We start from the raw sequence: 15,717 nt of genomic DNA, 5'->3' as shown, positions 1-15,717 counted from the left end.
CTGTTGCGCCTTGCCTCCAAGCGGCCGCCGGGAGAAGCTGAAATTTGTCGTGATGACACCCCCGCGCGCGAGGCCAAGGTCAGCCACAGTCGGCGCAGTCTTTTCCGGAGTGTCGGTCCCTTGCATGCAACGTTTGTTTATCGCCGTCGGCTATGTTCGCACGTGGTCTGCCTGAAACGTTATCCCCGTCAGCGCTCCATGCAGGTGGTGCGTCTTACACGCGTGTTCGCTAGGTCGTCGATCGGTATTGACGCATTCGTCGCGGCGGAAGAAAATGCCCAGACATTACTGCGCCCACGGCTGTTATGACAGCATTGTCGGTCTTGACACGCCGTCGCGCACGTTTCTCAGAGACGAGAAAATGCGTAAACTTTGCATACGTGCCTGTCAGCCACCACACCCAGCATGGAGACTTCTAATGGCTTCATTTGCGCGGACCTCTTCGTCAACGATGACTATGCGACCAGCCCGGCTGTGCTCAAAAGCCTTGGCATGCCGCTCAAAAGGCTTCTGTTGAGGCAATACAATTCAAAGAGCGGATGCTTAGTGATGCATTCGTAACTGTCAGCTGTGTTCGCCATCTTTTGTTGTTCTGGCAACAGACCCTCTCTCTTTCTGTATGCATGTAGCCGCAGCGGTGACCACAGGAGCGCCTGTTGAAAGAAGGGAAATTACCCTTTCATTGGCTGCGCAAGAACAGATAATTTCGGGTTGGTACAGAAATTGTTTACCCTGCGGATGCATGTTTTTGTCACAAAACAAAATAGTCAGGTTGTGTACACTATCGCTGCGTATAATATTAAACGACAGCCTACGAGCGCTCATTTAATTGATCAAATATACAAAACACAGCCAGTGAATGAATGCCAGACAACAGCATGCATGTGTACTAATCTAAAATGCGCAGTACATTTATCTACATTGCCTTTCACACGTTGCTTTTCAACCTCAAGCAAAAAATTACGGATTTTCCCAGGTCTCTGCATGATCATGCGTCGGGTTTCATGACTTGGTCGTTCACGCAGAATTTCTCTAGTAAATGTCACAGCCAAAGACTTTCCTTTCTCTATGGCCACAGAATCGGTGTAGCTAAGTGATCTGGTCGACGGGTCTCTAGCGCAGCCGCCCATCTCAAGGAGTTCAACCAGTAAATGGCTTCTAATGGCGTGAATGTGGAAGTAACCGTAAACAGAGGGCTATGAAACGGCTGGAAAATTCTACACATGCCGTGCCTCGTCGCGTAAAAACGAAGTGTGCAGCGGTCGAAAGCCGACAGCGTAGGTAGGTAAGCACAAAGCGACGAGCTACGCTACCTACGATTCAGCCATAATAGCTACCTTTCTGCCTCAACGCGGGTCACGAAACTAGGCATTTTGCATCCTACGTAACATAACTTTACGAACTGCTGCCGCTGCACTTCAAGTTTACTAGAAAAAAAAATTACCATGTTGCTGGCCCGGACTGCCTGACCGGCACGTTCAAAGCCACCTGCTCTTCGCCGCTTGACGCGGAAGGCTCGTAACCGTAAGCGGTTATATTTCTTGCTAAGATGGAACGTTCCTCGTCTACAGACGTGTACACATCGCTGGTAAAGGCACCAGAACCCGAATGGATGCTCGCGATCGCGGCGGCGACGCGCCTCGAATGACCGTGGCCGGCCGGGTGGCTATCCGACGAGGGTGTCGTGACGTCACGCCTTCCAACTCGCCTGGGCCGGGCGGCGTTGCGCGCGCTCACAAAAACGGCAAAAATAAAGCCATCCGCTGAAAAATTAGCGAAGTGACTACTTGTTTTCGGTGTACTCGCACACTGAGGACTCATTTTCTGTATCATCATAAAATGTTCAGATTTTGTGTCCGTATCCCTTTAAGCGTCCTCCAATTTTTCTTCATAGTTTATAGTACGGCTTGAAACGAGTCTGGAATTTTCGACGCCATGTATGCAGAAGCGAATTGCTTTTGTTTGTAATGTCGCTCATTTAGCACTTTCAAGCGTTTCCGCTCTACACGCAGTATTCCTATGGACAAGAACGGCACCGAGAGCGGCGCTGCTGCGCCGGCGTTGAGAGCGCCGCATGCGAAGCAAAATTCTAATAGCGGGTGTTACCCCTCTCCCATCTCTCGTTCGCACCGCCTTGATTGCCTCCTGCACTGCGCGTGTTTGGGCACGTTTCGTGCCGCGCGCGGTGTGTGCCTACGTGTGTGCGCGTGGACATTTCATTTGAAGGGCGATTTACAGTCTGTTTCACGTTTAGGGAAACTCGGAGCGCATTGCATCGCGATGCGGCGAGCGCTTGAGTCAGGCGGCGGCAGCAGCTCGCGCAGCTGCTCGAGGGGCGGGATCTTGAACGGCGTCGTCTGCTACGGCGGCGCGCGCTGGCCGCATTGTCGGGAAGCGTTCTACTGTCAGTTGCAGGGCGCCGATCTCATGGTTACTGCGTGAAATGAGCCGGTATTCTTTACTAAGCGTTGTGCGACGCCCACTGATACGCCTCGAAGGTAAGTTCATCGCTGAAAGGTGCAGGGCAGTCATAGACGACGTACTGATTCCATACATTCTTGACGGCCCGTTTCTGGAAGGCGACTGTATATTCTAACGCGATAGGTCGCCGATCCACACTGCTCCTGTTGTGCAAGAACTGCCGGAAGAGCGCGCAGTCACTCTCTTGGAGTGGCCGCCTCAATCAATCCCCGCGCGCCAACATCATTTAATATGTCTGGGGCTCGTTGAAAGTATCACTGGCGCAACATCCCCTCTATCAGTCGCCCCTGAGGATAGGCTTCGATCCACCATTCTCAGCGACTGAGACGTGTTGCGAATGAAGACATCCCTGATCAAGTCATTCTACACTTCACTGCCTTCCAGGATGAGCGCTGTCATCGCTGCCGCTGGGGACATGACGAGATACTAACTGAAGTTCCGAGCATGACGTGTCCGATTCACCGCCGGTGGGCAGGGTCTGCCTGGTGTAGTGAATGATTGTCGAGAAAAATCACTTCCGGCTCATTGTCTTAACCTAAAACATTTCTTTAATCGTATCCGTTTGTTTCATCGTGTTCGACCCCCATAGTTATCATTGTTGAGTGCTTTGTTTTGCTTTCGAGTCAAACAAAGACTGAGCACGTTCCGCGCACATCTTGGTGCGTCTTGTCACTGCTTATTACGGTAGCACACACAGTGAAGAAATATACGTGCACGCGCTCAGTACCCCGGCCTTTCGAAAGAACAAACGAAGCATGCTGTCAAAAGAAGTTTGTGGAACTCCATTATCGCCAATGCCTTCATTGCCTCGGAGTTTGGCTTCGCACAACGTTTAGTAAAGAATATAAGCTCAGCTCCCGCAGTACCGATAAAATCGGTGCACTGTCCCTGACAGTAGCACGCTTCCCGACAATGCGGCCAGCGCGCGCCGCCGTAGCTGACGACGCAGATCACGACTCCGCCCCTCGAGCGTCTGCACCTGCTCGAGCTGCTGCCACCGCACGATTCCATTGCTTGCCGCATCGCGATGCAATACGTTCCGAGTTTTCCCCTAAGTGTGAAACAGACTGTACACGCTTCTATTTGCCTTTAAGAAGATCGATACGATTGACGATTATTTTTATGGCTGCAAAAGGGCAGCGTCTGTTTAACCGTGTAAGTGACGCTGAGCAGGTATTTGTAAACGACATCGTATGTGCCGCTGGAAAAATCGTCAGCACATACGATGCGGCACATACGAGCTAAAGTCATTTTTGCAGTGTCTCACAATGTTTGCTACAAATCCGTGTTGTCTCTGATGGCGACAACGGACTTCCATCGACACTGTGCGGAAATAAAAAAATATATCACTGCATAGCACAAGTACGACATGCGCACACAACTTTAACTAGTACGTCCCCTACAATATGGAATAGAGGCAGCAATGTAGACAGCTTGGCCATTTTTTAACAGTGCCCAAGAGACGGAAGTTGAAAGTATTAGTAATCATTGCTGCTTCAGCAATGCCGTCGCGACCAAGACGCGGGCGTGTATCGTCCAGTAAGTCGATCGAGCGATGCAGTGGTGAAGCGGTAATGAACTCCGGTCATGTTCAATGCATCGTGCATGTATTCAATTTCTCGGCACGCGTGAATTTCGGCCACTGCTAGCGCATAGAACAGAAGTGGTTTCCATTTTTTGGCAGCGCACACACAAACGAAACACGAGAAAGAAGACAAGACAAGCGCTCGTCGAACAACTCAAAGTTTTTATATGAATAAAGGAATTATGTACCGAGTAATTTTTAAATTCATGTGGGTTACATATAAAAACCGTCATACACTCAGGAGTGATTAATGAACGCGCTCGCTTCGTTTGCCAGTTGTTTACTTCACTTGGCGCACCGCAGTAATCCATGTCTGTCGTCTGCTTTTTTCGTACCATTTTCTTGTGAATCGGCAGAATTTCACTGGTGGCATCAACCCTTTCGTGTTTACATTGCTGTCGTGACAGTAAACAACGCAATAATAATTTCCGGTCATCCGAAGAGGCGCCGTCGCAATCAAGAGACGTGTCGCGCGCAGCGCGAACTGAACGCGGGCACGACCGCTAAGGGAAGCGGCGGCGGAAACCTACACCCGTTGGAGATGAAATCGTTCCGCCAGGGGATAAACGAGCGCTGGCGTCTAGGATGAAACTTGGCGTGCGGTCGTCCATAAGGTCTAAATACCAATTGACACATTCTTGTACTTAACTTTCTTTCAGCCAATGAAATCCGGTGGAGCTTCATACGGGAACTACTGCTGCTTACCTGGTGTCACAACGTTGTATGAACTCACAAAAAGCCCAGAACAAGCGTTTATATAGTGCAAAATAAACATTTCTTCATTTACAAGGCGTTTTGCGTCTGCTTTATCAAGTTGCACGTGGCAGATTCGATGGAGGCTTGTAAAGATCGCAATCATTTTCAATAAATAAACGATTCCGCACTAAAACCGCGCGCGAGTGAGGAGAAAAAAAAAGCGCGAGCCCAAAACCGAAACCGAACGGAGTTAATCCCATTCACCTGGCGCGCTACAGTCCATTCGGCCGCTGGACTGTATGGGAGTGTCCGCACTTGTTGAATGTCTCTATGGCTAGGATAGAGGGCACAGAGGAAGGAAATAATAGTAGGGAGCGTAGCGCAACGCGATCGAAGCAGCTGTGGCGGCGCAACACGTGATTTTTTTAAAAACGTAAGAGCGCGCGGTAGGTTTTAGTACTCCCGGATGACTTTTTTTTTTTTTTTTTCCTACACGCATTCGAAACCACTTGCAACTCTTCAAATAAAAAAAAACTGCGAAAGCACCTATGTACTTAGACGTAGGTGCACGTCAAAGAACTCCTGGTGGCCCATATTATTCCGGAGTCCTCCACTACGGCGTACCTCATAATGAGATTGTGGTTTTGGCACTTAAAACCCGCATAATCTTTTGTATGAAGATCGTATGCGTCCGATGACCTACCGCTTGTTCGTGTTCGCAGTACGCAGTGTTCGAAGCAGGATCAGTGCTTGGGAACATAGCGGAGATCGCATGACCCGGCCGTATAAGGGTCTCAAACTCCGAAAGCTGAAACAAGCGCTGTTTGCAGTTGCTGCTGCTTTTCTTGGGAGCAGACAGATTGCGAATACACCACGTTTCACGAGAAAACAGCATAGCACGTACGTAGCAAATGCAAATCATCATTTCTTGTGGGAGTCAGCGTCATCTGAGGCAATAAGCTCCACTGCGTTTCGTCTGCAAGGATGAGTCCGCTTCCGCAATGCGATCGATCGCATGCATGCAAACCCTCATGCGTGAGATGCCACTGACACAGCGATAATGCTAACCAACAAAGCTGGGATAACAGGGCGAAGTAAACGCGCAAGGCCTTGGTCAAAATTGTGACGAATCCATATCGCCTATTAGCACTCACAACGGTCTGTTTACTTCGGCCGAAGTACACCTGTAGCCTAAATGCGCTGACGTTGGATTATGAACGTTTCACAACTCGCCCAAAGTGCTGAACACATGCCTTGCAGGAATCGACCGAAGCGGAACAAGCATCCAGAGAAAAAATGTGACGAGAGATACAGGCAGAGCAGCTGAGCAGCCATGGTGGCCTCTGTTACGTTTCGCCTACGACGCGCGGTATAGCCGGCGCGGATGCAACGGACGCTGGGGCTTCGTTCAAAGCGGCAGACATTTTGGCCCGTTCGGCGCCGCCGCTACGCCTCCCCGCCAAGCGCGTCCAGGCATGTTCCAATGCCACGTGTCTTCATGTGCGTGTGTGTGTGTATGTGCATGTTGGTGCCCACGCTTGTCGAAGCGCGGCAGCCGGGGAGAGGAGCTCCCCCAACTGTGAAGCGAGGGGGTCTGACCGGCGCCGACACGACGGATGCGTCCACCTTCTCTTCCCATTGTGCCCGAACGGCGCCGCCACGACGGCTGCTCCACCTTCTCATCCCATTGTTCCCGAGCGGCACAGTCACGTGCTCGTCTATAGAGGGGTTCCTTCTTGCCCTCAACTGCGAGAGTATAAAAGCAGCTGCCCCCGGACGCCAAGAGAGGCTCCGATTTCTTCTGTTGAGTAACGTGCTCTCCCGTCTCTCTACTTCGGTCGACCTGACCGCCAACTCTTTGCGATGTTAGAATAAACAAGTTGTTTTGTTGTTACCAGTCGACTCATGCTTTGCCGGGACCTTCGGATGCTTCCAGTTGTACCCCAGGCCGCCAGGCCAACGCTACCCTTGGGGCTTGCGGCCCAGGTGCAACAACGGGCGTCAGCGCCGAGTTCCCAACAACTCGTGCCAGCGGTGCGATTACAACTGTCTGCCAGCGGTGAGATCGCGACAACGGAGGCCAGCAGCGAAGATATGCGGTTGACTGTATGCTGAGCAGCTCAACGACGATCCGGGAGCAGTGCAACGAGCCCTGTGTGATGACTGGTTGCCTGCAGCGGAACGACTGCGCTGAATTCTTGGCTGCGAGGTTTGTTGAGTGCGGGACTTTCTTCTTCTGAGCTTTGCCAGGCTTTTGTTAGTGTCAGAAACAGAGCTGGTAATTGTGGTTGTCGTTGCTGCCGGGTTAGTTTGCGGCAAGACAATATTAGGCAGTAGAGAAAGCAGCATTCAGAGCAGCCATGGATTTGAAGTCGTTGCGCAAACCGAAATTGCTGGAGCTTGCAATAGAGTTGGGTCTGGATGTCTCGGACAAACTCAGAAAACCAGAACTGCTAAGGGCTATTCTTGAGTTAGAAGCTGAGGATGACGAGCTGTCGGAATGCCTTGAGACCATTGAGGAAAGGGAGACTGCAAAAAGACAGGAGCGCTAACTTAAAGAACAAAAAGAGAAAGAAAAAGAAGAGCGTCAACACGCTTTGGAAATGAAGCGTCTCGAGGTAGAGTTGGAACGCGCTCGTAATGGAAGTCAGGCACACGGTGCAGGAGAAAGAGTATTGTTCAAAATGACTGACCTGATGCGGCCGTTTAAGCTTGGAGAGGACATTGGTTTGTTCCTGGTTAACTTCGAGCGAACGTGCGAGAAGCAGGGGTTCTCTCGGGAAACGTGGCCACAGCGCTTGCTCACTTTGTTACCCGGCGAGGCGGCCGATGTAGTCGCTCGCTTGAAGAGAGAGGAGGCAGAGGATTTCGACAAAGTGAAATCGAGTCTGCTAAAAAAGTACAGGCTGTCAGCAGAGGCGTTCCGCCGGAAGTTTCGGGAAAATGAGAAAGGCAGAAGTGAGTCATATACGGAGTTTGCTTACAGGCTTATGTCAAACATGCAGGAGTGGCTCAAAGAAGAGAAAGCGTTTGGTGACCACGAGAAAGTTCTGCAGTGTTTCGGGCTAGAACAGTTTTATAGTCGGTTACCTGAGAACGTGCGGTACTGGGTCTTGGATAGGCCAGACGTTAGTACAGTGGCTAAAGCCGCCGAGCTAGCCGAGGAGTTTGTGACGCGTCGGGCTCGCGGAGCTAAGGACGGTCAAAAGGGTGAATTTGGCTCGAAGTTTGAGAGGCCAAAGTTCACACCCATGAGAGCAAAGGTGAACACACGTAGTGCGGATGCGAGTGAAAGCAGTCCGACAGAACGTAAGGAGACGGCGGCAGCCGAAGCCGAACGCAGAAAGCGGTTCGAGATGAGGCAAGCGCGCGTGTGTTATACGTGCCAGAAGCCGGGTCACTTTTCGGCGCAGTGTCCGGAAACAAAAACAAAAGTTGTTTTTTTCATTATGCAGCACTGACGAGAACATGAAGCTTCTCGAGCCTTACATGCGAGACCTCCTCGTGAACGAGAAAGAGTGCCGAGTGCTTCGCGATTCCGCAGCTACAATGGATGTAGTTCACCCCTCTTACGTAGAACCCCATATGTTCACGGGCGAGGGCGCATGGATCAAGCAAGCCGTGGAAGCTCATAGCGTGTGTCTGCCCGTAGCAAAAGTGCTTATTGAAGGACCTTTCGGAGCACTTGAGACGGAGGCGGCAGTGTCATCTATGCTGCCCCCCCAGTACCCGTACCTATTTTCGGACAGGTCCGATCACCTCCTGCGCGAGAAGGGGCTTTTGTTTGGTGAGGCTAGCGTTCAGGCCTTAACCAGATCGAAGGTTCGGGAGCTCGCTGCAAAGGCGGTAGTTGCGGGGCCGACGGTGTCAAACAATGAAAAAGGGTCAGAGGCGCAGCAAGCTGATATTCAGAGCACGCCCGAACTGAATAAAATTGAGTCTGTAACGTTAAAGGCACCAGATACTGGAGAGGAAATTCCCGATGCGGGAAAGTTAGAAGAGCTATCTGCAGATTTGCTCATCGCGCCTACGTCAGACGGACTGGATAGGTTGCTAAAAGTCAGCCGGTCGGCTTTGATAGCCGAGCAAAAGAAGGATGGCAGCCTAGAAAACATACGCTGCAATGTCAAGGAAGGTATCGCCAGGAAAAATGCGCGTTTTGTAGAAAGAGGTGGAGTCCTGTACCGGAAGTATCTAGACCGCAGAGGAGTGGAATTCGATCAGCTGATCGTGCCTCAATGCTATCGTCAGGATCTGTTGCGCTTGTCGCACGGGAGTTCGTGGTCCGGACACCTAGGAGTTAAGAAAACTAAGGACCGTCTCTTGCAAGAGTACTATTGGCCAGGGTGTTTTCGGGACGCAGACCATTTCGTGAGGACATGTGACAGCTGTCAGCGGGTGGGCAAACCAGGGGACAAATCGAGGGCGCCGTTGAGATTGGTACCTATCATTACGGAGCCTTTTAGACGGCTCGTTATTGATACAGTGGGACCTCTGCCGGTAACAGCCACAGGGTACAGACACATTTTGACTGAGATCTGCCCAGCGACAAAGTTCCCTGAAGCAGTGCCGCTTAAAGAACTCAGCTCAGTTGAGATAGTCAATGCACTATTGTCCATATTTGCGCGAGTTGGTTTTCCTGCGGAAATCCAATCAGATCAGGGCACAGTGTTTACTAGCGCTTTGACGACAACTTTTCACGAAAGGTGTGGGGTAAAGCTGTTACACAGCTCAGTGTACCACCCACAGTCGAATTCCGTTGAGAAGCTCCACTCCGTCATGAAGCGCGTGTTGAGAGCATTGTGTTTTGAACATCAAACTGACTGGGAGCTGTGTCTGCCTGGGGTGATGTTTGCATTAAGGACCACGCCGCATGTAGCTACGGGGTTTTCGCCAGCTGAGCTGGTGTATGGTCGCTCGCTGCGATCTCCACTTCGCATGCTTCGAGAATCGTGGGAAGGCAGGGGCGACGACCCAGTCGTGGTGGAGTACGTGCTTAAGCTCCTCGAACGCTTAAGAATGGCACAGGAGTTGTCAGGTGAAGCAATGGCAAAGGCCCAGCAGAGGGCCAAGGTTTATTATGATCGGACCGCCAGGGCCCGTCGTTTTGAGGTGGGCGATGAGGTCATGATATTGCGCACATCGCTAAACAACAAACTAGACGTGCAGTGGGAGGGCCCAGCACGAATTGTTCAGAAACTGTCGGACGTTAACTACGTGGTGAGTCTGCCAGGAAAGCGGAAAGCACAGCAAGTTTACCACTGTAATCTGCTCCAACCTTATAGACAAAGGGAAGCAGTGGTGTGCATGATGGTAAACGTTCCTGAAGAGCTTCCGGTCGAGCTTCCGGGACTAGGCTCAGTGACGAACAGGGAAGACACCGATCAAGTCATTAGTGACTTAATCAGTAAAGCATCGCTGTCGCCTGAGCAGAAAACCGAACTACACCAGCTCTTACAAGAGTTTCAAGGTCTGTTCTCTGAGAGGCTTGGTAGGACTTCTGTACTTACTCATGCTATAGAACTTACCTCCCCAGAGCCAGTACGATCCAAGGCGTATCGGGTGTCACCCCGCCAGAGCGATATTATGGAGGCTGAGGTAAAGAAAATGCTGCAGCTCGGTGTTATTGAGGCAGGTGAGAGTGATTATACCTCCCCTTTGATTTTAGTTGAGGTACCGGGCAAGGAACCTCGTCCTTGCGTCGACTACCGCAGGCTTAATTCCATCACTAAGGATCAAATTTATCCGATCCCTAACATCGAAGAGCGCCTTGAGAAAGTTAGTAGCGCTCAGTTTATTTCCACCCTAGATCTTGTCAGGGGTTATTGGCAGGTTCCACTTACAGAAGAGGCTAGTAGGTATGCGGCGTTCATTTCACCAATGGGAACATTCCGTCCTAAAGTGTTGAGTTTTGGTTTGAAGAACGCGCCATACTGTTTTTCAAGCCTCATGGATAAAGTGTTGCGGGGACAGCAAGAATTCGCTTTACCGTATTTAGACGACGTAGCGATATTCTCCGCATCCTGGTCTGAGCATATGGCACACTTGCGGGCAGTATTAACCCGCCTGCGCGAAGCGGGCTTGACAGTCAAGGCTCCTAAGTGCCAGTTAGCACAGGCCGAGGTTGTCTACCTCGGTCACGTGATTGGTCGGGGTCGTCGCCGCCCCTCTGAAATAAAGGTGGCCGCTGTGCGAGACTTCCCGCAACCGCGCACGAAGACCGATATTCGGTCGTTCTTAGGTGTCGCCGGCTACTATCAGAGGTACATCCCCAGGTACTCTTATATCGCGGCTCCCCTGACGGATGCTCTAAGAAAAACAGAGCCCCAAACAGTCGTCTGGGACGAGACAAAGGAAAGAGCTTTTAGCGCCCTAACAAGCCAGCCTGTGCTACGATCGCCAGACTATACAAAAGGGTTCGTTGTTCAGTGCGATGCTAGTGAGCGAGGCATGGGCGTTGTACTGTGCCAACGGGAAAATGGAGAAGTAGAACACCCCGTCCTGTATGCTAGTCGTAAGCTGACCAGTCGTGAGCAGGCGTATAGCGCCACCGAGAAAGAGTGTGCGTGTCTCGTGTGGGCCGTTCAGAAATTGTCATGCTATCTAGCCGGCTCGAGGTTTATCATTGAGACGGATCACTGCCCTCTCCAATGGCTGCAGACCATCTCTCCCAAAAATGGCCGCCTCCTGCGCTGGAGCCTCGCTTTGCAACAATATTCCTTTGAGGTGCGTTACAAAAAGGGGAGTCTCAACGGTAACGCCGATGGCTTAAGTCGAAGCCCCTAACGTAGGAATCAGCCTCAAAATTGTTTGTTACTGATGTTTTTCTTCCTGAGGCAGGATTTTTAACATATTGCTTTTGTTTAGTGTTTCAAAGTGATGACATGCTTTCTAGTGCAATTTTCCAATTTGTGGACGCGTTCTGAGTGCTGCTAGACTACTGTAAGGAACTAGGCAGTGGTATAAAAGGGGAAAGAGCCTGGCAGGGCTTAGTGAGGGTTGTGCCGTGCTTGCTGACTGAGCGGTTGAGTTTCAGCGTAGTTCTAACGCTTGCCGGGAACGAGAACAAAAATGTGAACTCTCCCGAAGTCACTTTGCAGCGTCCTGTGCGAACCTGAACGAGAGAACGAGGCCTTCTCTGTGCGCTGCGCTCAAGAAACGTCGAGGGACGCCCGACTTCGGTTATGAGCATCATCGAGCGACATCCCTCCGGACAGCGGATGCAGTCCCCTGACCATTGGGATCTCCTTCCCCCGGCGGGGCGGTCTGTTACGTTTCGCCTACGACGCGCGGTATAACCGGCGCGGATGCAACGGACGCTGGGGCTTCGTTCAAAGCGCCAGACATTTTGGCCCGTTCGGCGCCGCCGCTACGCCTCCCCGCCAAGCGCGTCCAGGCATGTTCCAATGCCACGTGTCTTCATGTGCGTGTGTGTGCGTATGTGCATGTTGGTGCCCACGCTTGTCGAAGCGCGGCAGCCGGGGAGAGGAGCTCCCCCAACTGTGAAGCGAGGGGGTCTGACCGGCGCCGACACGACGGATGCGTCCACCTTCTCTTCCCATTGTGCCCGAACAGCGCCGGCACGACGGCTGCTCCACCTTCTCATCCCATTGTTCCCGAGCGGCACAGTCACGTGCTCGTCTTTAGAGGGGTTCCTTCTTGCCCTCAACTGCGAGAGTATAAAAGCAGCTGCCCCCGGACGCCAAGAGAGGCTCCGATTTCTTCTGTTGAGTAACGTGCTCTCCCGTCTCTCTACTTCGGTCGACCTGACCGCCAACTCTTTGCGATGTTAGAATAAACAAGTTGTTTTGTTGTTACCAGTCGACTCATGCTTTGCCGGGACCTTCGGATGCTTCCAGTTGTACCTCAGGCCGCCAGGCCAACGCTACCCTTGGGGCTTGCGACCCAGGTGCAACAACGGGCGTCAGCGCCGAGTTCCCAACAACTCGTGCCAGCGGTGCGATTACAACACCTCCACCTGAGCAGCTACCAGCTGCCGGCCGAACGTGCACCGATTAAAAACTACCGGTAACCAAACGGTTCGGCAAATCTCTAATTTCCTACGTGATCTCGAGGCAAGAGGTGACGTGTCGGGCCACCACTGTGGCTTCACGGAGTATTCGCTTGCCAAGGCTGGCTGCGTGACGTAATGCTCGCTCCTATCTGTTTCCTTCCTCCATGATAGTGGGATAACAAAAGTCAAGTTTTGCGGCCACGCCGTACGACGGCGACTTGATCGAACAAGGCATTCGGGGTAGTGAGAGCGTTTCAACGGCCCCGCCCGGCCGTTATCACGGTACCCGCAAATCTCATATTACTGTGACTGGGCTTACAACAGATCGTTCGCGTTGCAGTGCAGGCTGCAAGATGAATTGACCGATGTGTCTCACGCACCTAGCAACAGCAGAAAAAACGGGTACAAGTTATAGTAGTTGAATGTGTGCGTGGCGGCAGCAGATAGTCAACGCGAGTGCTTCGCGGTGCATTTGTGATGAGATATTTCTGGCCATAATCGCACAATTCGCGTCGCAAATGCAATCAGATCACACAAGCTTCGGTGACAACAGAACCATCGATAACATTCGAGAAACTTCCGATACGCGCGGGCTCGTCCAGTGCTGAGCGATAAAATTCGTTAGACGGTGAAAAGCGCCCACCCGTAAAAGATAGCAAGCACACGTGTGGAAATTCTGCACTACGCAGTAGGGCGGTGTAACCCCACGGCAAATATGAAATACGCTGTGAGGAGTAATTTCTTTGACTAATAACAAAATAAAGCGCTATAATTTTGTAGTCTTACTGGAAAGCGGGAAGTAGGAAGCTATCGGATCTGCCGGCTAATCTTGTTGACATGCGTGTGCTTCTAGCTGCTTCGGTACAATATACTAAAGTGCGGCATTATACCCCCCTTGCCAAAAGCCTATGTAATTGGAGCAGATGTTATGGTTCCTTGACCGCTGATTAAAGCAATCATCCCCATAGGTTAAGCTAGTCATATACTTAACATATATTAGACCACGAGAGAGAGAGAAAAGGATGCATAGAAAGGCAGGTAGGCTAACCAGAAGTAGGCGTTAACAGTCACCTCACGTACAGACGTCTGCTTTGATCCTAAATCCTGTGCTCATGGGCAGTGGAGTTCCCGTAATCTGGCTGAAAGTGGCTAAAATTTATTAGATGAATGTTATGCCACAGTAATAGGAGCCATTCCGAACAAGAAAAATCGACCAAAATAAGCAAGTACATGAAAAGCCTCAAGGTACAGTCTGACCAGGCATTCACGAACTGATAGAGTGAGTGAGTGAGTGAAACAACTTTATTTGGTCCACTATAGACGTAAGCAAACTCAACGTCACCTGGCTAGGCCCACTCGGGGACCACCAGGTGAAACCTGACGGCCCTCTCGCGAGCCCTCTGGACTGCCAGAATTTGAGAGGTCTGATCCTGGGCCCTAATTAGCCTCATCATTTCCTCTTGGGTGAAAGAGGGACCAGCAGAGGCGCAGCCCCACAGGACATGCTCGAAGTCCGCATAATCACCACACAGAGGGCAGTCCGGGCTTGGGAACGGTTCGGGGTACATTGTGTGCAGCGCCGCGGGGCTCGGGTAAGTGCTTGTTTGCAGAAGTCTGAGAGTGACTGTCTGGGCCCTGCACAGCGAGGAGTGCAGCAAAGGCAGGAGTCTTCCTGACAGATAATTATGTTTGCAAATTTCATTGTACGAGCAGAGAGGCTCGGGTCGTCCAGGAGAGGACGCGTTACCCAGCGCACGGTCAGTCAAACCTCGTGCAGCCGAGTGTGCCTCCTCGTTGGGGTTGATCGAGGCACTCTCAATGGTTCCAAGGTGAGCAGGAAACCAGACCAAAGAGTGATGTTTCATGCCTTTAGCACTTTGGATGATACGTAGGGCCTGGGGAGCCACCATTCCCATCTGAAAGGCCCTAACAGCGGCCTTGGAATCTGAATAAATTGTGTCATGTACACTGTCCGTCAATGCAAGAGCAATAGCAACCTGCTCTGCAACGCTGGAATTACAAGTGCGGATGGTAGCGCAGCTAAGAATTTTAGAATCATAGTCGATGACCACTGAGGAGAAGGCCTCTTGAACGTACGAAGCAGCGTCTACGAAGCATGTTCGGTCCTTGTTCAAGCGGGCACTGGCGAGCAGAGCTTTACCCCTGGCTCGTCTTCCTCCTTCGTTGTAGATGGGTTGCATATTGCGTGGCATCCGGTGTATGTAAATCTTGGATCTTACGTCGTTTGGTAGCTTCACAGCGTCGAGACTGACGACCATGGGGTTGCGTCCCAGCTTGCCAAATATGGCTCGGCCCGCTGGAGTACCGGAGAGTCTGACAAACAGGGAAAATTCTTGGGCTTCAACGATTTCTTCGAACGTGTTGTGAATTCCCAAATTGAGGAGGTCTTTTGTGTGCGTTCGGATAGGAAGGCCGAGGGCAAGCTTGCAGACCCTTCTGGTTAGGGGATTGATCTTGTTGCGCTCCGATACGAGCAGATTGTGCATAGCCCCTGAATAAGCGAGGTGGATAATCAGCACGAACACGAATCGAGCACGAAGGCGTGGATAATCCGGATCTGATTTTTCTCCCTGATTCCGGGGTAGCTGTTGGCGATTCTTCGGATCAGGTCCAGGGCGTTTTCGGTCTTGGAACAAATGCGTTTGAGGGCTGCTCCATTAGCCCCGTTCGACTCGATAAACGTTCCTAGGACCCTGATAGTGTCTACCCGCGGTACTGGGGAGCCCTTACCGGTGAATAACGTAATGTGGCTCTCTGTTGCTGGCTTCCAGGACCGGTGAGAACTGCCTCTGGGCCTCTCCTTGTAGAGCAAGAGCTCGGATTTAGCGGGCGAGCACCTTAGCCCGCTGGGGATAAGATACCGCTCCGTCACATCGATGCAAAGCACTGTTACGTTTCGCCTACGACGCGCGGTATAGCC

Source organism: Dermacentor variabilis, chromosome 9, assembly GCF_050947875.1.
Source record: "Dermacentor variabilis isolate Ectoservices chromosome 9, ASM5094787v1, whole genome shotgun sequence".
NCBI lineage: Eukaryota > Metazoa > Arthropoda > Arachnida > Ixodida > Ixodidae > Dermacentor > Dermacentor variabilis.
Note: the sequence above shows the minus strand (reverse complement) of the source record.